This window comes from Choloepus didactylus, chromosome 9, assembly GCF_015220235.1.
Source record: "Choloepus didactylus isolate mChoDid1 chromosome 9, mChoDid1.pri, whole genome shotgun sequence".
Taxonomy (NCBI): domain Eukaryota; kingdom Metazoa; phylum Chordata; class Mammalia; order Pilosa; family Megalonychidae; genus Choloepus; species Choloepus didactylus.
Genome location: NC_051315.1, coordinates 121,423,900 through 121,450,207, shown reverse-complemented (window position 1 = coordinate 121,450,207; position 26,308 = coordinate 121,423,900). Strand labels below are relative to the sequence as shown.

At 38.8% G+C, this 26,308-nt stretch overlaps 1 pseudogene; it reads left to right on the top strand.

The window, feature by feature from the left end:
* The first annotated feature begins 12,012 nt into the window (after positions 1-12,012).
* The window catches only part of LOC119543853, a 39,997-nt pseudogene continuing 25,701 nt past the window's right edge, over positions 12,013-26,308 (top strand).

The window sequence follows — 26,308 nt, the reverse complement described above, 5'->3', positions numbered from 1 at the left end:
GTCTGCTGTTAAAATATTTAAAGTTTGCAATGACTTGCAAATAGCATTTTCCCCAAACCTCCAAGAGTCCCATCATGACCCCGGTCACCCCTGTCACTTCCCCAGGATCTCCCCATAATCCAGCAACTAAAGAGTTAATGTCTAATCTAGTAGGGGACCTAGAAAGTCAGCTCTAGCAAGAAGGCTGGCTACGTTGTGATTGGTCAGTGCCCAAACCAAGCCACACCAATTGTTAAATTCTTTGACTATCATTCCTGGCTCAGCCTCCTCCGGTGGATGCTTCTTAAACTTCACAAAGTGGGGTAGACACAGGAACACTCACTCAGAAATCCTCCTCCCGTGGCTAGCAGAACGGGATTAATAGTTAAAACAGGTTAAAGCCAGAATCTGCTGAGATCCTGAAAGAAACTGCAACCCCTCTAAGACCCCTAAAAGCAGAAGGCACCCAGCAAACTGCCAATACTCTTATCAAAATCAATCTCATATTGAGGATGACTGCCTAATGTTTTTGTCTTCAGCCTACTCACCCATCAAGTATTTAATAGATGCTTACTGAGTAAATGAATTAACCAAAAATATTGAAATAATATTTAAAACAGAGGAAACATATTGCTAGTTTAAAATATGTGTTATATAATACAGATAAATAATTTATTTTTATTGCACTAACATTAAAAACTGGAGACTATATGATTTTCAGCCTCTATCCTAAATTTGTTTTGATGGTAATATAAGCTGTTCTACAGGACAATTTTACAACTGCATAGTTTTCTCAGTGTGCATAGAATTTTGTATTATAAACCATTCAAGTTTGAGGCAAGTTCTGTATGGCCACATGTAATCTTTTCTACACAAAAAAGACTGTTGAGTTGTATTTGGGATTTTAAACAAAAATGCAATTTATTTATGTTACAAATGCAAAAATTTAGTTTGCCTTGAGCCTGAAGTATATTGCACAAGTAATATTCTATTTCTGAATCCAGTAAATTTTGACATTTTCAAGAGTCACCTTGATTAATACTTAACAAATTAAATTGAACTCCCTTAATTAATTGGTCCCACCATAACTTAATTAATTACACTCAAGCTCAAAGTAGTTCATTATTTAAAAACAACCTTAAATCACAAAAATTAAAGGAATTGTAAACTCAGATTCTCCTACCATGCCAATATCATTTGCAAATTTAGTGTGACTCTTTATACCTTTCAAATAAATGTGACTATTTTTCAATTTGTGTTAGAGTTGACACTCAAACTATCAAGCTAATCTATTAGACATTTTGTTAGGCCACATTACCTTAACCATTTTAAATGCCAAATATATGCAAATTATTCCTAAACTTAGTACAGAATTATTAACGCTATAGACTTCAAATATTTTAATGGTTTGACATCTTCTCACCCACTAAACAAGCACTGTTATCATTTCAAATGAATCAAGATTACCGATTCTAACAACTTGTGGTTGCTATCTTAATTGGCTAAGTGTATTTAATGGCCATATATTTTAAACATGTAAGTGAGGTTTCAGGATATTTATCTAGTGATTCTGATGGCCACACTCATCCTTGCTTCTATACTAATTATGAGTACAGGGGATTTGATGTAGATCCTCCAGAGGGAGCTGTTCTGCAACCTGCCTTCTTATTCAAGCTACATCATAACCAGAAATTTGTGACCTCCGACTGATGTGGAAAATTCCTTCAACTATTCTCTTCATTAGGTGATTTAATTATGTATTCTTTTCATATTCTTTATTGGCTAGGCTCTATCCTTTTAGTTATTTTCTTGATATCTTTAACATATCTCTCATGACATTGATTCTGCGGTCATAACTTTAAAGTCATGCTGTAACACAATGGACTTCTGCTTATACAACAACAACTGTAGCTAGTTTAAGCAGGATAGGATTGTTTTAGTAATAATTAAGTGGCACACAAAACCACTGGAAGGGTTGAAAGAGTATCCACTAAGCGTAGTTTTTAGGAACAGCTTCTAGAAAGACACAGAAGAATTGGCTTTCAAGGGTTCTCTGCTATGATAAGAAATGCTTTAATATCAACCACTAGTTACAGAACCAGGACCTCTGGCAGAAATTCATTCCAAAAATTATTAAAATGTTATTGCATAGAAGGTGGCAGAAAACTAGTATTTGAAAGAAAAATGCAATAAGTTAAGATGCTAATTGTAATCCCCAGGGCAACCAGGAAGAAAATAACTTTTAAAATGTGGTAAAAGAAATGACAAAATTAAAATAGAACATAAGAAAATGTCTCTTACTCTAAAGAAGACAATGATGGAGGAACAGAGGAAAAAAAAGACATAAAACATTTATAAAACAAATTGCAAATTGACAGCCATAAATTTTACCTTATCATTGATTACATTAAATATAAATAGATTAAACACTCCAGTTAAAAGGCAGAGATTGAACCAATGGATTATAAAATAAAACACCTAATCCAATTATATGCTGTCTATAAGAGACAGACTTTAGATTCAAAGACACAAATGAGGTGATTGTAAAAGCACAGAAAAAATGAATCATGCAAATAGTAACCAAAAGAGAGCTGCAGGGGCTATATTAACATCAGACAAAATAGACTTTAAGAAAAAAAAAAATGTTACTAGAGACAAAGAAAGCCATTTTATAAAAACAAGATGGTCAATCCATCATGAAGCTGTAACAATTATAAATATACATGCACCTTACAACACATTCCTAAAATACAAGAAGCAAAAACTGACAGAATTGAAAAGAGAAATAGCTATTTCAACAATAATATTTGGAGGCCTCAGTAGTCTACCTTCAATAAATGATAGAACCGGAAAGAAGAGCAAAAAGGAAATTGAAAACTTGAATACCACCATACACAAACTAGACCTAACAGGGAACACTCCATTGGAAATAGGAGCTCTTGATGATGTCATTTTGGTTAAGGTGTGGCCCAGCTGAATGAGGGTAGGCCTTAATCTGATTTCTGGAATCTTTGATAAGCAGAAGAACTTTAGAAGTAGCCAGAGAAAGTTATGGGAAGGAGCGGGAAGTCAGTGGGAACACAGAAAAGAAAGAAGAGGACATCCCCAAGTGAAGGGAAAGCCAAGGAACCCAAGGGGATTACCATCCCACCAGAATGCTACTAACTGTGGGAGGAAGCAAGCCTTCTTGCCTCCCAAAACTGTTAGACAATAAAATTCTACCGTTTAAGTCAATCCATTGTGTGATATTTGTCATGGCAGTAGGAATCTAAGACACCCAATAGAGCCCAATCTCCCAAATTCTTGAAGGAAATCCAGAAATGTAGAGTTTTATATGGGGAATCTGCTCAATTTTTAAATATTTGATATAGGTTTTTGAAAACTGAGCCAATTACAATAAATAGCATATCTTTTTATTTTTTAAATTATTGATTTAATTTAAGCCCCTTCTTGTTTGTCAAAAAAAAAAAAATGGGAATTTTGTCTCTAGTACTCTAAATTCTGGATTTCTATATTAGATTTCAGAGGGCTCTGGTGGCATTTAAATCTATGTCATCTAATTTCCCGGATGATAGCTCAATCATTTACCAGATCAATATCAGGTTTCATTATAGCCTGGTGATTTAATTTAATTTAGCCAGGTCACTGCCATTTGACTGTTATACTTTTAAGTTAATTATTTTTAATACATTTTAATTTAATTAATTTACTGCCATATTGGTTGATTCTGTTGTTCTTGTTATTACTTACAAAAAAGTTACTTTTACTTCTTAAATGGTTGTTTCTCAGCTGAGCAACTTGTACAAAAGGGATGTCCCTTTGCGTGTGTGAACTGCAGGTTCTCAGATGTGAGCTCTCTATGGCATTCCAAGGGGTCCATTTGAGGTGGATTTAAGTTTTTGGAATCCTTGATAAGCAGAAGAACTTCAGAAGTAGTCAGAGAAAGTCATGGGAAGGAACTTTTTCTGAAAAATATATTAAGTGAGTGAAACTTTTGCTGAGTCTCAGGTAGGGAATTAGGTATTCTGGAACTACTGTTGGTTAGGGCTTGGCATACTATGGCCATTTGGGATATCTAGTTGGAGCTTGCATAAGAGTAACCTCCAACAGTCTAGAACTGTTTAAAGAGTAATAAATATATTGGTAATTGTGTTTCCCATCTCTGACTGTGTACCATCCTCACAGCTCCCCTTGCCTTGTTCACCATGTAATCAGGTGATTCATACCATCGTTACTCTGAAATATCTCTCCTGCCCATCTTCTAATCTCTATTCTTAGAAACATAATAATCAGAGCCTCTTTACCTTACATGTGAATGACTACAGTAACTTTACCAACCTCCTTCCCGCCTCCAATCATCTACGTACTTTAGGAAGAACAGTACTCCTGAAGCACAATACTTATTGCTTTAACTTCTTACTCTGAAGGTTCATAGGTTCTCAACTGCTCATAAAACAAAATCCAAACTCAATAGGAAAGGAGCAAACTCAAGTATTTTTTGAGAATGGATAATAAAATAGCCTATGGTTCCAAATTATGGTTCCACCCTTACTACAATAACCCAGTCAAATTACATTCCAGAACCTCAAACTCCTTAAATATTTATCTCAAATGGGGTTGTTTGGGGGATCAAATGAGATAGGCCTTTGTGAAGTCATTAGCACTACTCTGGTTATTTGAACTCTACTTCCAGTAAGAAATTAGACTTGGGATCCTGCCTTGTTCTTTCACTTAAGAGATTTGGGAGTTGGTCTCCTGGTTCAGTTGCACGGAGGTCAAACTCATGAGCAAACCAACAAGATTGTGCGTAAGTTGGAATTTATGAGTACAGTGTGCATATCACTCCTGACCTCAAATGGACCCCTTGGAATGCCATAGAGAGCTCACATCTGAGAACCTGCAGTTCACACACGCAAAGGGACATCCCTTTTGTACAAGTTGCTCAGCTGAGAAACAACCATTTAAGAAGTAAAAGTAACTTTTTTGTAAGTAATAACAAGAACAACAGAATCAACCAATATGGCAGTAAATGATGAGGCCCTGGGAATCTAGCAAAGGATTATTGAACCTAGCCTTTTCCCAATTCTCAGTCTTTTATCTCACTACACATTAAACTTGCTACTTCACAACTTCTTCCTTAGTTTGCCCAACATATGGATTTAAATCTAAAATAGCAATTTATTTTCTGCTGTTTCTATGTTGGAAAGTTTCAGTAGGTGTTGGAATCTTCATTTACATTTGCCACACCAACAATTTAAGATTTCTTTTCCACATTTCTTTGCTGTCAAACAAATATAGTTTAGTAATAATGACTAAAAATACCTGTGATTATTAATGACACCTGTCTTATGTTTTTGTGCAGGTAGAAGTTATTTTCTACATTACTTATCCAAGAAACATGCTCAATGACCTGCCTGACTTTGGAGGAATATTTCCACGGGAGATGATAGGTTTGAATCTCCCCCAGTTTTCTCATGAAAAATAGCCAAGCTTTTATAGGTAGTTTGTGATCATGTAACCTTATACTGGGTGTCCCAGAAACAGACTCTGAGATAAGAACTGTGTGCGGGAGATTTATTGAGGGTTGCTCTGAAATGACATATACAAGGAAGTGAGCATGGTAAGACTGGGCAGAGGGCAAAGCTAACTTCCACTGTTCTTGCAGCTAAGACCTTAACCAGTTCTACAGGGAGTTCAGAAGCTGGGATGAATCTTCAGTGTTGTCACAAATTAGGAAAATGAGACTGGAAGTTTGTATGTTAGCATCATCCAGTCATTAGCAGACGATCCCACATACACACCTTGAAAGTGGGTATAACCCTGGTGGAGATACTTTCCTGTAGCTGAGGGAAATTCCCAGTGAAGGATGGAGCTGTGGTCAGCACCAGATATTTCTAGAAGGTGGAGGAGGATGGCAATGAGTATGTCATCCACAAAGAAGGGGTCTGGATATTCAGTACAAGTCTCCATAGAAATGAAGCCTTTTGTCAAGGACTCTTAGTTCTTGTCTACTCAGCTAACCAACCACATGAAGCTTGATTAACGTAGTAGAGGGGATGGAGTTAACCAGCCCACTTCCATGCTCAGAGCATCACTTAACCTGTTTGAATTATAAAATTAAGTGATAGGAGAAAAATAAGAAGAAAAGGGAAGTGAATCTCTTAGATTCTTTATGAACATAAAGAATTTGGGGTTATGTTACTCTATAACACCTATTTTTTTGAGATACTCTAAACACTTCCTTCTTACAAAGAACAAATAAACAATCAATTAAAATTAATCTAGAGTGCTAAGGCCTCACGTCAGCCGTGCAGGTGACTTCAGTACGGGTCTCCAGTAATCCAATATCTAGTGGCAATTTAAGCAGAAAGCACCAGTGTTTTTATTGGTGCAATATCATCATTTCAACATTGGTCAGCAGTTTCACCCTCCCTGATTGATTTCTGCTCCAATCCCTCTCTCTTTTTCTTATCTCTGCCTCTTCACAGTTTCTGATACTCTCTCTACAAGCTCTCCTGTTACCTCTTTATCGCTTCACTCCTGCAACTCCCCCACCACTCACATCACCCTTTGACTCCCACTTTCCTTTTCTTTACTCCACTAAACGATGATTTTAGCACTAGGAAAGAAGACTCTGTGCCACACAAGGACAGGCACCGTGCTGGGGGCAGAGCCATTCTTCCCAGGTTGGCAGTTGCGACACAGAGAATTTGGCTAGAGAGGTGGAACTAACCAGACAATTAATTCTCATCATTCACACTTCTTAAATTTTCAAGAGCATTTGGCACAACTAATTACTCCTTACACTTTAAACATTTTGTTTAGGATGAATGTTCCAGAACCAGTGTTCCTGAAAAGTCCAGTCAGAGACACAAACTAGCGGGAAGTTCTTTGCATGGAATGCAATCTCCTGGTGTTCATTCTGTCTTCCTGGCAGCATCTTCCTTTCCATGACTGATTCCTCACCCTCCATAGGCTGGAAGACATCAGACTTCTGGTCTTCCTTAAACATAGGCACAATAATCAGAGTTGAATTTATTCAGGGAGAAGATCTTGTCACTTGGATAATATAAAGAGAGATACGGGGGCAATGGAGTTGGGAGTGATTTCAAGAGACTGGTCATAATGCTGAACAATGAAATCTAAGCCGCTTAAGGAACGAAGTGAGTTTATGTGGGAGGGGGCAGGCAGTGGGACAAATGAAGGAGTTTGTGGATTGGATGGTTGATGGGTCAAAAAACAGTTTAACTAGAAATAATGGAGTGAGTTGACGGACTGGATATGGTAAAAAAAAAGAAAAAAAAAAGTATGTTGCCCAAAATAGAGATTTTTGACATGGTTATGATGGCCCTATATATGACCATTTGAAAATATGATGGTAACCAGGTCTGAGAAGCTAGACCACTGGGTAGATCTTTTATATTCATATACAATACTAGTAGTGAAAAGAAAGGCAGTGATACCAGGGGCTCCGAATTTCAACAAATGAGATGGAGATACTATAGAATTGGTAGACAACTGCTATAAGTGAAAGTGACAGGCAGCCATTTATTAAGCCATCTACTTCAAAGTAATTAAGATTTTTTTTCTTTTTCTTAATTTTATTTTGAGGGAGGAGGGAGGAAAAGCGTTCTTGGAAATAACAATGTGGAATGAGTAAGATACCACCCTCATCTCCAGGATCTCTGGAAATGGTGTTGAAGGAAAAAAACAAAAAACAGCTCTTGAGAAAGCTTCCCAAAAAATAGTGTCCTAAAGGAACTGCCAAGTTTTAATTAGAGCAAGAAGGTACAGAGAATGCTCAGGGAAAATCTTAAAGATATAGACTGTCATTTGAAACATTTCTTATAATTTTCAGAAGGCTTTGAGGAGGTCAGAGATGTTTGGAAGATAGAGTCCAGTTAGGTTGTGTCTTAGATCAGGTTTTCCAAGAAACGTCTCAAAATAGACATTTTTCATGAAGAAAGTTATAGGTGAGTGCTCAGAGGAAAATCACCTGTGAAGAAATGATGAAATCAGAATCATAAAGAGGTAGAAGTTATACTGCACTTCAGCTCATCACAAGGGGAGACTGGTAACTAGATGGCCTCAGAGTTGTACTGAATTTACATAAGGGGCCAGCCCTTGCATGTGGGCTGCCCTTAGAAAGAGGGATAACTATGGATGAGGCAGCCCCCTTAGGCCATGGGTAGTTTCTGCGGAGAGAATTAGCTGTGAGCCACCAGCAGGCAACACTGCCGGCAGCTAAGGGAAGGAGTGCCTCCGTCCCAGGAAGGAGATCTGGACAGCACAGAATGGCATTCACTAGTGCCCCACACTTTCTTCCTTCACCTCACCCAGGGTTTTAGTTAGCTTCTTTCCCTGGAGAAAATTACAACAGGAATGAGAGTGATCCTGGTGTTTCAGCTAATACCAATCTACTGCCTCTTCTGCAGCCCATTCTAGGTTCTCCTCAACCTCAGCTAGTACTTCCGCTGGTCTAGGTGGCTTACTAGGTGGGGGGACTCAACCATTAATGCCTAAAGGGGACGAGCCTCTGATCAGGATGCCTTACCTGTCAATATTCACCATCAACATCTGGCAGGGAAGTAATAAGAGATGTCCGAGTGGAGCATCACTTAAGTACCTAAAAGTTTCTGCTTTCTGTGCCCCCTGATCTCTCAGGAAACAGATCTCAAAGAAACCAAGTGACAGCTGCTGTTTATAATTTAATGAAACCCTTACCATGTTACCTGGTGAAATCATTAGAGCTCTGAGAACAAGGACAACTAAACCTGCAATATCTTAGAATTACAAGGGTAGGAAACAAATTCTTTAAGTGGATCTCTGGGAAGGTTGGTGTGGTAGTTTGAAGCTGTTATGTACCCCGGAAAAGGCCTTTTGATTAGGTTACTTCAGTTGAGATATGACCCACCTCATTCAGGGTGGGTCTTGATCCTCTTGCTGGAGTCCTTTACAAGAGGATAAAACACATACAGAAAGAAGAGATGAAAATGAGAGAAGCATATGGAAAAAGCCACAGAGAAGCGGAGAGACAAGGACACACCCACAAAAGCTTAGAGAGGAAGTCACTGAAGCCAGAAGCTGAAAGCAACAAAACCCAGGAGAGAAGGACCAGCAGAAGCCATGTGCCTTCTCATGTGTCCGAGACGTTCTAGATGCTGGTAGTCTGTCTTCAGAGTTCAGGTATCGTCCTGTTGATGCCTTAAGCTGGGACATTTTCATGGCCTAAGAATTGTAAATTGTAGTTAATAAATCCCCATTGTAAAAGCCAACCCATTTCTGATACATTGCATTTCATCCGCTTTAGCAAACCAAAACAGATAGTAAGTGGAATTCATCAGTTGGGGACCAGACAGGCAATGAAACCACACAGTAATTTGAACAGGACTAAAGAGAACTCTAAATAACATAGGAATAGCAGATACAGGGAGTGGTCACTACATGTTGGACTGAGGCAGAGTACCCAAAAAAGGAAAAAAATATGGAGGTGTCCTCTGCCCATGACCAGGATTTAGATTTCATTTGAGCTGGCACGGATATGGCCCACTGAATGGAAGAGAATTTTGCTCTGGTGGCAATGACCAAGGCTGGGAAGAAGGAAACCACAAGCTGGAGTACCAACAGAACTTGCCAGGTACCTGAAAACTCACTAGGAAGCCAGCTACAGCACTAGTTTAAGTCACTGAGAAGCTGCCTGTATGGGTGCCTTGAAACTTGCCAGAAGGCAAGCACCACTGGGTGTCCTTCACACTAAACGAGCACCACTGGAGCAAGGAGAAAGGAAGGCACATCAGCCAGGAAGAGAAGCCCTATCCTCCTGCAGCATTTCTTGCACACTGAGTAGTGACAAAGTTTACCATGATGCCAGCTGGCAAAAAACAAATGTTCTGAAACATTCTGAAAGAATTCATCACCAGCACACCTGCAGTTAGAGAAAGCCCTTCATGCATATGAAAAATGAATCCAGACAGAAATCCAGAGCTACATAAAAGAAGGAAAAGTATAAGAAATTGTGTTATTTTACTCTATTTAAAATATAATTGATTGTTGACAGTAAAATAAAATACATGAAGTTCACAATATATGCATAAGTAAAATATATGAAAGTGAAAACACAAAGGTCAGAAGGGGAGAAATGGGCTATTGCAAAGTTCTTACAGTACACATGAAGTGGTAAATACTGCTTGAAGGTAGACTGTGTATAATAAATGAAAGGTGTACATTATAAACCCTAAAGCAACCATTAAATTAACACAACAAAGAATTGTAGCTAATAAGCTAATGGTGGGGTACAACTGAATCACAAATAGTATTCACTTAATTTTAAAAATCACAGAAAGAATGGAAAAGGTAATAAAGAACAGGTGGGACAACTCAATGCAATCATTCTGTGCCCCCTGATCTCTCAGGAAACAGATCTCAAAGAAACCAAGTGACAGCTGCTGTTTATAATTTAATGAAATCCTTACCATGTTACCTGGTGAAATCATTAGAGCTCTGAAAACAAGGACAACTAAACCTGCAATATCACAAGGGTAGGAAACAAATTCTTTAAGTGGATCTCTGGGAAGGTTGGTGTGGTAGTTTGAAGCTGTTATGTACCCCAGAATGATGGAAGAATTTCACTTAAGGATTAATACTTGCAAACTAATAGAGTTCAAAGTTTCCTGCACAAGAAGCAAAAATTCTGCTAGTAAGTTGTTAAATGTAATAATAAGAGGAGTCTTCTCCACTCCCATCCCTTAATGATTCTTGGAGTTATATATCCTGGTTTTGTTGGAGACAGCACCATATAATGGTCTCTAATTCAGAATATATGTGCCATCATTTAAGGTAAAACCCCATCTTTTAAGGATATCGTAAACCAACTAGCACTCTAAGTTTTCAGTACGATTTCTACCTGTCAACTAGGCCAGCTGCTGCTAGGTCTTGGAACACATGACAAGACCTGTTCATTCTTGTGCCCATTACTGTACTTCTTTTGCTTTGAAATAATTTTATTGATCAGAAGCATTTCTGGGCAGTTCATGATGGTTGGGAAGACATTCCAGGAGTCCACCGACGGTGGTGCTTTTGGAAACATTACAGTAGAAACACAAATCTACACCCAGAATGTGCATCTATTCCAGTGAGGATAAATTGACACACCTGCCTACTCCATCATGACAGGAGGCTGGTTGGTCCTGCAAGGGCACGGTGCCACATCAGGGACTTTGCATTGGTCTCTGCTATTGGAAAATTAAGCACTTAGCAGTGGCGTCAGTCAGGTCAGCCTCTGCCATCCCTGCCACTTTGATCATGGATTAGTTGAGCAAACACTGCACGTTTCACTACTATTTGGTCATCATAATTCAGCAGCTCTAATGATATTCAATGTCTACAGCCAGTTGGGACCCAGAATGAAGTCCCTGGCATGCAACAGCAGGACACTCACAATGTAGACCTCATTGATTTTGGGGGGGCAAGACTATGTCCTCCTCTATGATAACTATATTTTGCATTACAGCTTCTGGCTTGCTACTGGGTCTTGGTGGAGACTGAATTCCTATGCATGGGACACTAGGTGGTGATGGACTGACAAACTGGGTATTGTCTGACTAATCTAGTCGTAAGTTTGGGCCTGTGCAGCAGCACTCTCATCCACTAAGATCAGGCAGGTCTGGAAGGTAAGAATACATGGCTCAGACTCTCTCAATACCAATTCCTATTTCACTGTCCCTTCTCTCTCAATCCATACCTATCAACTCTAATCAGTCAGCTACAGTAAAAAAAAAATCAAAACTAGTTTATAGGTGGGTCTGCACAATGTATTAGTTATCTATTGCTGCTCAGAAAAATACCACAAGTGTAGAGGCTTAAAACAACATATATTCACAGCCCACTGCAGGCAGATCCTCGCTACCCAAGGGCTGGGGACATGTGTGACTCAGCTGCAGGTGCAAAGGGTGTGGCCACAGCTAGGGGCACAGAAGGACCACTGCCCTCTCTTTCTCTTCTTAGTCCCAAGTGCTATCCATCTGAAGGCATCCCATGGCCGGCGCAATCAGTGCCAACAAGGACCAGGAGATGGAACTTGAAGCATTACATTCAATCTATGAAAGAGATGAAAGTTTCCAGGAATTAAGTCCGGTTTCATTTCAATACAGGATAGATGAAAATGGTGATCCCAAAGCCTTCTTCTTAATCAAAGAGATTTCTTGGACAGAAACATATCCCCAAACACCTCCACTTAAATCTATGAATGCTTTTTTTAACACCACCATATCATCAGCTGTAAAGCAGAGTATATTAGCCAAGTTACAGGAAGTAGTTGAAGATGATCTTGGAACTGCTAAGACATACGCATTTTTGAATATGCCAAAGGCAATAAAAAACAGTTCATGAAGAATCATCATACCATTAATTTTACAACATCCATAAGCAATATCATCTCAGTTGAAATTCCTAATACAGCTCCATCAAGAAAGAAAAAAGAAAAAAAAAAAAAAAAAGAAAAAGGAAAAAAAACAACTTTCAAACACCCAGAAATGTAAGCTGACAGACAAAACAGGTTACAAAGGGGAAATTCCTTGAGCATGGAGCTGGGTTGATGTGGTTAAGGTATATACTATTGGTCTTCTAGTTTTCAAAAAATTGTTACAATGATTGCTATCAAATAATGAAATGTATCTCTTTCCATCCCCAACCCAGCCCTGCAACCTTTGGATTTTACTGGAATGTCTGTTTCCTTATTAAGATTCAGCATTTAAACAAACCTGTTTTTAAAGATGATGAATAGCGCTTGGAATTTGAGATACGGAAAGAGCATCCTTTAAAAAAGTAAACTGGATTCAAAATCTTCCATTACTCTTTTCTGGCGTTGAAGCGGCTTTTTATAAAACACATTTTTTTCATGTTTCTTATGTAAAAAAACCTTGTAAGCTAAAAGTTCATGAAACCATCTGGTTGTAGTAAATTATTTTCACAAACTTGCCTCAATAAAAGGTGAAAATGTTACTGTTTAGTATACTTTTTGAAGCCTGTCAAGTTTTGTAAATGGATAAATATGGGGATTAATAAATAACCAGTGTTAATTTATATGATCTTTAAAAAACATACATTAGTTACACTTTCTGTGGGCAATAGTACAGTGCATATTGATTATTTCACACTTTTTGTGGGTCAAGGTCTGGTACAGCTCATCCCAAATTTTTTTGCAGCGCCTTCTCTTGATCTGGAACCACTCAAAATTGGCACTTTTACAGGTGACTGTATATTGGTAAATGTAAAACATGTTGCCTCTAAAATCCCCAAAGCCTACTAAACCTATCTGATATCTCTATACAATTGAAACCCAGACATTTCACTGACATATTAGATTCTGAATTTTTTGTGGGGTATATGTCCCTTTCCCTCAATGGAAAGTGATTTACAAAGGCTATTTGTAATTCGTAATTGCTATTTTATGCTCAGCAGATCCAATCAGCACAATGTTGTCAATGTAATGGTGCAGTGAGATACTCTGTGGAATGTCAAAATGATTAAGATCTCTGTAGTCTAAAGGCAAAGTTGACAAACCTGCTACCCAGTAAGCTGCCTGATCTTTGTTGTTGCTTTTTATTGTTGTTAGTTTTTTTGTTTTGTTTTGTTTTGTTTCATAGCTTGCAAGCTAAGAATGGTTTTTGCAGTTTTAAATGGTTACATTTTAAATGGTACTGTAAGTAAGTACAAAATAGCATTACTTTTGTTTCTTGACCCACTAAGTCTAAAATATTTACTATCTGGCCCTTTAGAAAAAGTTTGCTGAACTCTGATCTCTATTATAGCTGATACAGGGGAATGGATGTAGTCCTGAGGCAAGACTATGATGGTGTACCACTGGCCCTGCCAAGTAAAAGCAAACTGGCACGGAAAACATCAGATAGCTCCATCATAAGTGTCAGGGTCATGTTATTTTGGTCCAGTAAAGAAACAACGTCTCAAAACACTGCTGCAGTTGGTCACCACCTGATTAACATTCCAACAGCCCACAGTCATTTGCTAACACTACTTCTGCATAGGCCAAGCAAGTGACTTAAAGGAGGATGTGATACATGTCACCACTTCTGCTTTTTTTCCTGTCTTTGATGGTAGCAATGATCACTGAAATTCCTATTAAGGAATTTGTAACTTCATAAGGAAAGAAAGTTTTCAAGAGCTTACACTTGGCCCCTCTGACCATAATGGCTCTACCCTCAGAGACCAGAGAGCCAAAATGGGTTTTCTGCCAGTTACTAAGTCTATTCCAATTATCTAATCAGGAACAGTGGAAATGACAATAGGATGTACGCAGGGGGAAATGGGGCCAACCGTGATTCAGACCTGAGGTAAGATTTTATCTTCATCTCATGACTGTAAGCCCCCACTACAACCACTGAATCACACTGGTATTTTTGGTCCCAAAGAATTACTGTTAATTCAGAATCAGTATCTAGTAATCCCCCAAATCTGAGCATTTACTTTTATTCAATGCACAGTAACCACAGTAAATGACCACAGACCTTCTGGGGAATACATATAGGAAACTTGAGGATATGTACTTGTTGCAATGCTGGAGGATTTTTTCCTTACTGCAAACCAATGCAGCTTTGGTTAACTGAGCTTCCCTTCCCATCAAGTTGCTATGGGTCTGTGAACACTTGAGTTAGTCTTGAAACTGGATGAGAGGTTGCAAATGTCCACTATGGTGACTCAAGTCAGATTTTTGACTACCAGACCTAGAAATTTTTCTGTTACATAAACAATCACACAATAGTATGTCTATTTCTTTCCTAAGATCACTACGATCAATTAGCCCTTCCCAACGATCCCTGCATGCCAGATTATTCTGACTATCACTATGCTCTTCTATCCTTTATGGCTGATGTGCCTGCTTTGAGAGTTAAGTGCTGCTACTTAACTTCTACTACACTGAGATCTCACTGAAATTAGAGAGTCTATCTCAATGGTGGATGCCTTGACAGTCACACATGGCCTAGAAAGGAGAGAAAACAGAGAGAATTTCAAGGATCCAAGTTTCCCCTCATTACTATATTTCCCAGTGCTCTGGTAAATGGACTGTGTTCTGGGCCTTCCTACACTCCAGCATCCCTATCTCCTTAAGTGTTTGGATTACTTCTTCCAGATCATACCAGAGAAGCTATGACATCTCAACATTAAACATAGGCCATTACAGAGTCCAAGTTTCAATTAACCAACCAATTAATCTGATAGAGCCACTACCACCTATACAAGCTAAGAACTAAACCTGCAATGCATTCAGTTCAACCCAGTGTTAAACTCTTCCTTCTTAATCTAACTCTTTCATAATCTATTTCCACGTCTTCCATGTTTTGCCAATATATATCAGCAAAGTCTTGCAGTTACATTTCCTCCTGGGTCATAGTGGAACATGCTAAGGTTTGATCCTAGTCATGGTTCCAATGGCAAAAGGATGTGGCTGTGGAATGTCTTGGAGAATGAACATCTCCTTTCAAGGTATTATCCTAGTAATACCCAGGTGAGGTTACCACATGATTTTCAAGCAAAGGAAAGCTCAACTACTCAGACATGGAGGTTTCTATTTCTTGGCAACAAAGGCCCAAGGTGACTTTGGAATTCAAGATTGTCAGTTTCACCTGAGACTAACTGAAAGCTACCATTCCAAGTTTGCAGATCACATTCATTCCCAGTGTCGTAACTTTCACATGGAATAATTAGCAAGACCAATTATTGATTATTGTCTGTAATAATTAGCAAGGCTAATTATTACTGTCTGTAATTCCAGACAATTACATTTGGTGTTTGATTTCCAACAACATTATGTCTGCTGCTATAAAAAATGAGAGACAATTTTAGGGCTTCATGGAAGCGCTAGTCTCAGACCATAATTCGAGCTAAGAGTTAAAAAACCAAGCTCATTTTTGCATGTAAGTGCTTTACGTTGTCAGGAGAATTCATAATACACCACAATCCCTGTAATTATCCTTACTGCCCTAATGGGCAAGGGCAGCAGCCACTTAGGCTCCCAAAACACTTGCTTCAATGGAAAATTAATCAAAATCAGTCACAGGAAATTGAGTAATTGCAATACCACTGCATACGATGGATTGCTAGCATCCATTTCCCACTTGAACCCAAGGGCACAACCAAATCAACCTCAAATACCATCTCTGTGGGTCTCTGACGCAGGACCACTTCCAGTGACCAATTTCAGTAACACTTCCATTCAAAGAGTGTCAGGAGGAGACAAAACCCACAGTTATTTGAACAGGGAAAGAAATATTAACTGGTAACAGGATATTAACTACCAAGAGGCAAAGGAAACTAAAAATGCAAAATTCCAAGCATAAGGGAGAAGCCACCATAACTATCACTGAAGCAAGAATTTAAGCAGAATACCAAAGGAAGGAAGGAATTTGGAAGAAGGCATCCATACCAAGACTGAGACTCAGAGCTCATTGGAGAGGGTACAGATTTAGACAACTGGATAGTAGGGAAGTTCACTGAGGTGACACAGACCAAGGCTGGCAAAGAGGCTATTGCCCAATGGGAGGCCTATAACATTTGGCAGGTGGTCATATTCTGTGATTCTAGTGGAACTTACAAGGAAGTCACCCATAGGGAAGTCACTGCAATTTACTGGGCAGACGCCACTTGGGAGCCTGAAAGGCTTGCTGAGAAGCCAGCTGGGGTGTTGGTAGAACTATTGGGAAGTTATCTGCAAGAATACTACTGAACCTCCTAGAAAGATGGCTTGGGTATTGTCAGAACTCTCTGGATACAACCTGCTGGGCCATCTTTGAGACTCACTGAGAGTGAGATTCTGAACTCACTGAGAAGCCCACTTACACACCAGTGGAATTTCTTGGTACCTACCAGGGGATGCTGCTAATCTCACTGAAATCTAACCGCATACCAGCAAACCTCACTTGGGGGCCACTTCAAAGGTGCTACTGATACTCTCCTGGAGTGTGCACCAATGGTGTCCTGCATGCCAGCTGAGAGCCACAGGGATAAGAAGAGAGAAAAGTACACCAGAACAACAAAGAGAAAACCCTTCCTCCTGCAACTTCTCTCCAGTGCCCTTTGCTGTAAAAGCTTAGCACCATACTAGTTGGTAAAGGAGAAATGAACAGAACAATAAAGTACATATTTAGAGATGAGAGGAAATAAATTGCTAATTAGTATTGGGGTGACTCCTATTTCCATCCCTTGATTCTCACACCATATATTCTATTTACTGGGATCACAGTTAATTTAATTTTAGATTAATTTAATGTATATACTATATCTTGGAAGATGGTGCCCCAGACTTCCATGGTATCATCTACCACCTCATGGTAGCTCAACTCTCCCTTCAGAAGACCAAACCATCAATCTACCAGTATGGCACGTTCTAGCAGTTACAGTACATGCTAGAACTAGTGTATGCCAAGGTCAAGTAACTACAGTCATATCACCTTTTCTGTAAATATGCAATCCTTGGTGGATCAAAAACTGTTATCCCTCTGATAGATGTGCTGAGGCCTTAAGGGAAGGAAAAGCAAACCCATATACAGATGATATATTGTTTCTAATCAAGATGAATGTCTTCCCCTTTCACTTAGAAAGGTGTCCAATGTTGTCAACTTGCCACTAAGTGACTTGTTTATCTCCTTGAAAAATGGGAGTTCAGAACAGGTCTTTGTTGGGGCAGGTCAAACATACAGCAGTCTTGGTGAGAGGGAGCTCAAATTGTTGTGCTCATGACAACTTAAACCCTTGCTACTGTGTCTACTCTGTCTAAAAGCCCACTGAGCTAGCACTGAGATCACCAATGGCAGAGACTGGATGATGTCACTGGCCAGTTTATCCTGTCTACTTGGTTATTTTGTTTATCTTTTCTGGTTTACATTCTCTGATGTGTGGAAACATTCAATAAAAAGATCCTCACACTTTGTGCCTACTTCCCTATGTCCATTTGTATTTCCCCAGATATCTTCATTCCCAATCTCTCAATTTTTGCTACTGCCTATGAGAATGTATATTATCATAGTCCAGGTCACTTGTTTTTCCCCCACAGATTGTAAGACCAGGAACTTTGTCTACAGTTTTGAACACTGGGTCCAAAGTTCTGAACAAAGGCTTTCAGGGACATCCTTGATTAGGGCTGTAATTCAGCAGCCATCCATTTTTGGCTTGCAGTCATGTAACAAGCAGAACCACTCATAAACTAAGCGTGGCCACTTTCCTTCTATAGCAAGTGGTCATAAGGGACATCAGTTGTGGGTGTAAGTGTGAACTCAGGAAGGGGCATTGACACAACAGTGGTAGGTAACATGGGAGGTAAGGCTACCTGGTCGTAAAGCTTGCTTGTGCCCTCTGACTTGCTCAGGCCTGACCCTATGGGTGCCACTTCTATCTTTGGATGGACTGCTGCTGGGCCTGCACAACTTTATGATTTGGTGGGTTGGATAGGACCCAGCTCAGGATGGGTAGTTCTTACCACATGGTCACCTGAAGCAACTTATTCTGTGAAAGTAATGCACATTTAAAATATAATTTCACAAGAAAACTGCAACTAATGTCAGAAACAAGAACCATTATTTCCAGGAAAGCAGAGAAAGGCATGAAACTGTATGTACAACAGTAACCAAATTCCAGCAAGGATAATTAAATATTAACTTGCAAATCTTTGTAATTTTTCTGAATCTAAAAGTATTATTCTTGGAAGGGATCCATGGTATCTACCAAACTGCCAACAGGTCCATGAGGATTAAGAACCACTGTTCTATGCCACAGTAAAAAATCTGGATTAAAGCCATATAAACAGCAGGACCCCTTAGAGGTATTCATTATGTTGAAGTTGGAGGAGAAGATGAATATACATGGCATACTAAACTTCGATTTTGGAAAGATGTTTCTGGTGTTCATAGCAATTATGTGTTTGAGGTGCAAGGCTATATTCAGTCAGGAGGCTTTTATAATAGCTCAGGTGAACAATAGAGAGGGCTGGAACTAAATAGGCATCAGTAAAGATGGAAAGGGGAAGAATTCAAAACAAAAATATCAAAAGGTTATCTTACAGCACTGGGACTAAAACACAGATTTCACACAGATTTCCTAGATTTCACCTGCTAGCCAGTGCTCCTAGAAAATTCACAAATGGATAAGAAGTATCTTGACTGATATTTATGATAAAGACAAATACTAGGGTAGGGCATGAAAACAACTAAAGTGAAGAGTATAATTGAGATTACATCACCTCTTAAAATGTCCTTTCTCAAATTCTGAGTATCTAGGAACTCTGGCTGTATCCTGAGGTCACAAAGCCTAAGGAAACTGGAGATGACATCAGTCCTAGGTAAATTTAGCATATAATTATTTACTATTTGTTTGAGAGTTTGGTTAAGCCATATTGCTTCTCTATATCTATTTTCCCCATTATTGGGTAAAGATAAAACAGTAACTCACTTCATGCTACTGCTTTGAAAATTAGGCTTTTTATATAAATGTGCCTTATAAAAAGTACTTGGGGTTATTCAAATACCACTTGGGGTTATAGGACAAAAAATAAAAATATCTTTATGGTTGCTCTGGTTATGCATGCCTATTTAATAGACCATCTTCAAACTTAGGGGGTTAACATGACAATTTATTATTATCTGGCATGTTTCTGTGGGTTGACTCAGCAGGGTGGCTCTGTTGGGTATCTTTGTTTTATGCAGTTGCAGTCAGGTATCAGGTAAGGCTGTCATCATCTGAAAGCTTTACTAGGCTGCATGTCCAAGACGGCTCATCACCTGGCTAGCAGCTTTTGCTGGATATTTCCTGGGAGCTTAGCTGGAGCTGTTGACCACCTACACGTGGGTCTCTTCATGCATCTTGGGCTTCTGAAAGCATGGGAGATGGGTTCCAAGAGGTATCATTTAAGAGGTAGGGAGCAGAAGCTGCCAGGCCTGTTAAGAGCCTGCTTGGTATCATTTTACTCAATTGTATTGCTCAAAGAAATTATTGGGCTGGCCAGATTCAAGGGAGTAAAGAAGTAAACCATCTCCTGATGGGGAAGTAACAAGGTAACATCACTGAAGAGCATGTGGGATGGTAACTGTGGAGTCTACTTTGGAAACTGCTATCAGCCACAACAATTTAATAAAATCTATGACACATCCCAAAGTAATTTGGGCAGAGAATACAAAATATATTTACAGCCCCCCTACCCCTCCGCCCGAGGAGCTGGGGAAAGGTGCAGAAGTGTTGGACTTCCTCACCTGGACTGCTGTTGATGTTGTCACCAACATTGGGACTGGCGGTTTGATGTGCCGAGCCCTCTATCGTGGGACTTGCCCTTATGAAGCTTACTACTGCAAAGGAGAGGCTAAACTTGCATGTAATTGTGCCTAAGAGTCTCCCCCTAAGTACCTCGTTGTTGCTCAGATGTGGCCCTCTCTCTCTCTAACTGAGCCACCTTGGCAGGTGAACTCACTGCCCTCCCCACTACGTGGGACCCAACTCCCAGGGGTGTAAATCTCCCTGGCAATGCAGGATATTACTCCCGGAGATGAATCTGGACTCAGCATCATGGGATTGAGAATATCTTCTTGACCAAAAGGGGGATGCAAAATGAGATGAAATAATTTCAGTGGCTGAGAGATTTCAAATAGAGTCGAGAGGTCACTCTGATAGACATTCTTATGCACTATATAGATAACACCTCTTAGGTTTTAATGTATTAGAATAGCTAGAAGTAAATACCTGAAACTAGCAAACTCCAACCCAGTAGTCTGGACTCCTGAAGATGACTGTATAATAATGCAGATTACAAGGGGTGACAGTGTGATTGTGAAAAGCTGGGGATCACACTCCCTTTATCTACTGTATGGATGGATGAATAGAAAAATGGGAACAAAAAAAAAAATGACAAATAGGGTGGGATGAGGGGGTGGTTTGGGTGTTCTTTTTTTACCTTTATTTTTTTTTCTTATTCTGATTCTTTCTGATGTAAGGAAAATGTTCAGAAATAGATTGTGGTGATGAATGCATAACTATATGATCATACTGTGAACAGTTTATTGTATACCATGGATGATTGTATGGTATGTGAATATATTTCAATAAAACTGAATTTAAAAAAAAATAAAATCTATGACAGATAGTACTTACTTTAAAGTGAGCTTATTTTGTGCAGGAAGCAAAATCTACAGCTTTTGCAACCTATTTGCAAAAAAGAAGACTTTTCTAGTGTGGATTTGGACAGTATGTCACAAGATTTACCAAATTAATTAGCAGTTAAAAAGAAAACTGCCACCTAGGAAGAAAATAGACTGTAGTTTCCTTTAAAATAAGTTTATTGGTTTTCATTTTTATTCTTATTATGCAATGTTCCCTGAGACAAGCTAAGCCTTGAAATGACTATAAAAAGCAGGAGGTTACATGGGTTGAAGAAATTACTCAGTGGGTAGAGAATGGAAAAGTCCTGCCACTAAAAAAGTGGCACCTTGCAGTTAAAACCCAGGCTTTTCAGTCATTCAGAGTTGGTTTTAAATCCTAGCTCTGTGTGCCCTGAGACTCAGTTTCCTCTTCTGAAAAATGTAGACATTAACTACCTCAATTTACCTGGCAAGGAATAATTGACATTATTTTTTTGTTTACCACTTTCATTGTAACATTTTTTAAATTATATTTTTCTAACATTTTTAGAGAGGAAGAAGTCATATACACAGTGCTCTATTTTAATCTAATCTCTATGTACAATCTAAAGCAGTTGCTAATTAAAAACAAGTTTTGTGGTTCTGCAGAAAATAGAATTTCATTTTTAAGTAATTTATTTTTTAAATGGAGAGGATAACAATGACTTTCTCCAAGCATAACTTATATACCTGTAAGACAGAAAGTCTCTGTATTTTTCTTCATCCTCTTGCTTTTCAACATCACCTTAATTCTTCCTATAGAAATACACATCAGCGCCTTGCAGATATTAGACATCAAATGATGATTTATTAATTTAATAACTTTTAACACTAATAGCATTCATCGTCATCAAATTGTGCTCTTTAAGTGACCATTTACTTGCTCCATAATAAGGGACAGAATTATGTTGCTAAAAGAGACAATAGATCCAAATTGTTCTAACATATTCTAATGATCAACAGAGGTAATTTCATCTTTGCACTAAATTACTTTAACGGTTTGCAGTCACTAATTGTCTCACCCCTGTTCTGCTGTCTATTCTGAGTGTTTTCAGTCAGGTATTTGACTATCTTACACTCAGACAGAAATAGCACTTGTTAAAATAGTGAATGGCATGTTTTAGTGCTAATGATGACTCTGTATCCCTTTATAAGTAGCTTAATTTCAGTTACTATTGCTCAAATTAATCCCGTGTTGGACTGATAAACTACATTTTGGTTTAAAATGTGAATTAATGGTGTTATTTATCAATTATTAGCAAGTTCCCTTTCAGCGTCTGGGAGCCTAAACTTTAAGAATGTTCTGTCTTAGGGAAACTTGACACAATATTAATTAGGTGAAATTCAACAGCAGTATACGTAAAGCCCTATTTCAGATTCAAACCAAATACAAGGGACTATAGAGGTGAGATCCTGTTTAAGATCAACTCATGTCAAAAAGCTGCTCACACACTCGGCTAAAGCCAAGAGGAAGATGAAGGTGCATTAAAAAATGAAATCTTACGCTGCATAAAAAGAAGCATATTATCTTTAGTATGGCAATGTAAGCTGCTGCACTTTGCTTGTGTAGTTTTTAAAACATTAAGACAGTAAACATAAAACCTTATAGCTATATCATGAACATAGTTACACAGACTTGTGCAAACAAGACAAAAATGGAATAATAAAATAAAGCCAGACATAATAGGGCTTTCTTTCTGGCCATGATAAAATAGCTGATATCTGACCATTCTGCTATAAATAACTATATCTGCTTGAAATATACATTTATATATGGTCTCTCTCTGTGTGTATATGAATAGATATAAATATATAGAGACACACAGATATAGAGATAGAGATAGAGATAGAGATAGAGATAGAGATAAAGAGATACATATATGTATATCTCCGTATACCGAGAAAAGGCATTGGAAAGCAAACACTAAGGTCTATGAGAGAAGGGATGCATGTGAGATGTACCCACATTCACCCTGGCTTTGTCACTCAGGATGCTTTTCAAAACGATGGTGCAGGGAAACAGATCACAGGTAGAGAACAGCAGTGAGTTTAAGTTGCAAGGCACTTGGAAATTGGGCTCACAGTACTAGAGAAGTGGAACCCACAGAAGAGGAGACCTGACTATCTGATCCCTAATTTACCAGTTCTGGGGCTGACTTAAAACCTGCACATGACACAGGGCACAACTCTGGAAGGCTTAGCAGAGAACAACCACTGAGAAGGTGGGAGGTGAACGTGGGTTCCAGAAGTCCTAACATGTTGGGAGATGCTGGGTCTGGGTATGGCTGAAGTGGAGAGACTCGGGGGAACATCCTGGGCTTTCAGTTGCGACTCCCACATAGTAGGCCAAGCCCTAGGAGTAAGGGCCGTGACCCAGCAGGGGTAAAGGCAAAACGAAAATAGACCAAAGAAACCTAAAGCCAAGCCTCCACAGATCACCAGTAATTTAACTCTCTTGTAGAACAAAGCTTAGCATCATTTAAAACAGGATATGTAACATATTACTCACAATTTCTGGCATGTAATAAAACATGAACAGCTGTAAGAAGAGGAAGAAAATGTGACTAATTATCATAGATGAAATCAACTGAAGAAAAACCCAGATATTATCCAGGTATTGGATTAGCAGCCAGAAACTTTCAAATGACTATGATCAATATCTAAATAGAGGAAAAAATGTACAAAATGTATTTAAAAGATGGCAATTTTCAACAGAGAATTAGAATCTATAAAGATAATCACATGGATACTCCAGAACTGTGAAATACAATACTGGAAATAAAGAACTCATTGAATGGATGTAACAGAAAACTGGACAGAGCAGAAGATGTGGTTACTGAACTTGAATTTGAAACAGGCCAACGGAAAAATCCAAACTGAAGAAAAAAGAAAAAAAATAATTCAAAATTTAATAATAATAAAGAATGCAAACACACTCATAAAAAACAAACTCTGAGCTTTGCATGAAGGTGGTTTATTGAACAGTGTTCTTTGAACACCGACTATAACGGGGGAGAAGTTGAACTACAGTGCAGTGGCAAAAGAGGCTTCAGCCAATCCCAGCATCTACATCTGGGATGGTCCCCCAGGGATGCCTGGAATTGAGGTAGGGATGCTGGATTTGTTCCTCTACATTTACCAGTCATAGAAAGTGTTCGCTGCTTAAGGGGGATATAAATACAGGTGAGGAGGCTGCCTTTAAATGATGACATTTTCTGTGGAGGCATTCAACCGTGAACAATCAGCAGCCACTCCCTGACACTAAGAATGATTTCACACTGTCTTGAAGGGAGTATCTGGGTAGCACTACGCGGTAGAATGAGCTATACACTCCAGAAGAAAATCCATCTTTCAATCAGGATGGGTCTAATCCTACAACTGGAGGCGTTAGGAGAGGAAAGCATCAGGGAAGATCTGGAAGCTGGATGTGAGCTGGAACCAACAAGAAAAAGGAGAGGACAACAACGTATGACAGAAAATCCAAGGAACCCCAAGGATTGCCAGCCCACCAGAATGCTACTGACCCCAGAGGGAAAGAAGCATTCTAGCCTCTAAAACTCTGAGACAATAAATTCCCATTGGTTAAGCCAATCCACTGTGTGGTATTTGTCATAGCAGCCAGGAAACCAAGACACATACCACAGCATACGCTGCAGGAAAAAGATCAAAAGTTTCAGCATACAAGTAACTGGAGCCAAAAGAACAGGAGAGATTGGATAGAAGCAATATATAAATAACTGATGCCTGAGAATTTCCCAAATCTGATTTATAACAACCCACAAATTCAATAAGCTCAGTAAATCCCAAGCACTGTACACACAAAGAAATTAGATATATCATAGTATAATAGCTGAAAATTAAATACAGATTGAAAATTTTAAAAGCATCCATGGATGGGGGGGGGTGAAGGCCAACATATCTTCAAAGTTGTAATAGTAAAACTAATGGATGACTTTTCAAAAGAAATGTTGTAATCCAGAAGAAAATGGAATGGCATTTTCAAAGTACTGAGGTGGGGGAGGAGACCTGCCAGCCTAGGATTCTATACCAAAGGAATACATGCCTCAGAAATAAAGGGGAAGTAGAGATGTTCAGACAGGAAAAAAAAAAAAAAACTATGATCAATAATTTCTCCTGAAGACATGCATTACAAGAAATATTGAAGACAGTTGTTCAAGGCTTAAGGAAAATGATCCCATAAGGAAATGTGGAATTTCCACAGGGACTGAAAAGCACCATTAATGGTAAATATTTAAGTAATATGAATGAATGTAAATGATTCACAATACCAATAAAATGCCTAATATATTTTATTATTATTGTTATCTGCAATAACTATAAAGTATGAAAAGTCAAATATATGACAAGGAGGGTAAGTACAAAGAACAGATGGGAAAAATAGACAATAAATACTAAGATTTTAGACTTAAATCCAACTATATTAGTATAAAATAACATCATGTAAATGATCTAAATAATCCCAGGACCACAGATAATGCTTGATGCCAAAGTAAGTGCTCAATATATCTGTGCTGAATGGATAAGTAAATGGTGGTGTCTGCCTTCACAAATGCTATAAATTGGTTATAAGACAAATCATAAATACCTGGTGAATTAGTTTCCTCTTAATGCTGTAATGAAACACCACTGTTCCAGTCTGCTAAAGATGCCATTATGCAAAATATCAGAAATGGATTGGCTTTTATAAAGGGGATTTATTAAGTTACAAATTTATAGTTCTAAGGCTTCATCAGGAGGAAAACTTCACTGAAGAAAGGCCAATGGCATGCAGAACACCTCTGTCAGCTGGGAAGGCACGTGGCTGGCGCCTGGTCCTTTGCTCCTGGGTTCTAGTTTCAAAGTGGCCTTCTCCAAAATATCTCTGGGCTTCTGTCTCTCTTAGCTTCTCTCTCTCAGGTCCTGTGCATCCTTGCTTATTCTCCCAGGGCATTTCTCTTAAGCATCCAGGGGTCCTCTCTTACCTTCTCCGGGGCAAACTCTGGACTTCATCAATCAGCTTAGCATCTCCAAACGTCTTTCTGTCTGCATCTCCAAGCATCTGTTTTGGCCCTTGAGCTCTCTTAAGAAATCCAGTAAACTAATCAAGACCCACCCTGAATGGTGCAGGGTCACACCTCCATGGAAATAATCTAATCAAA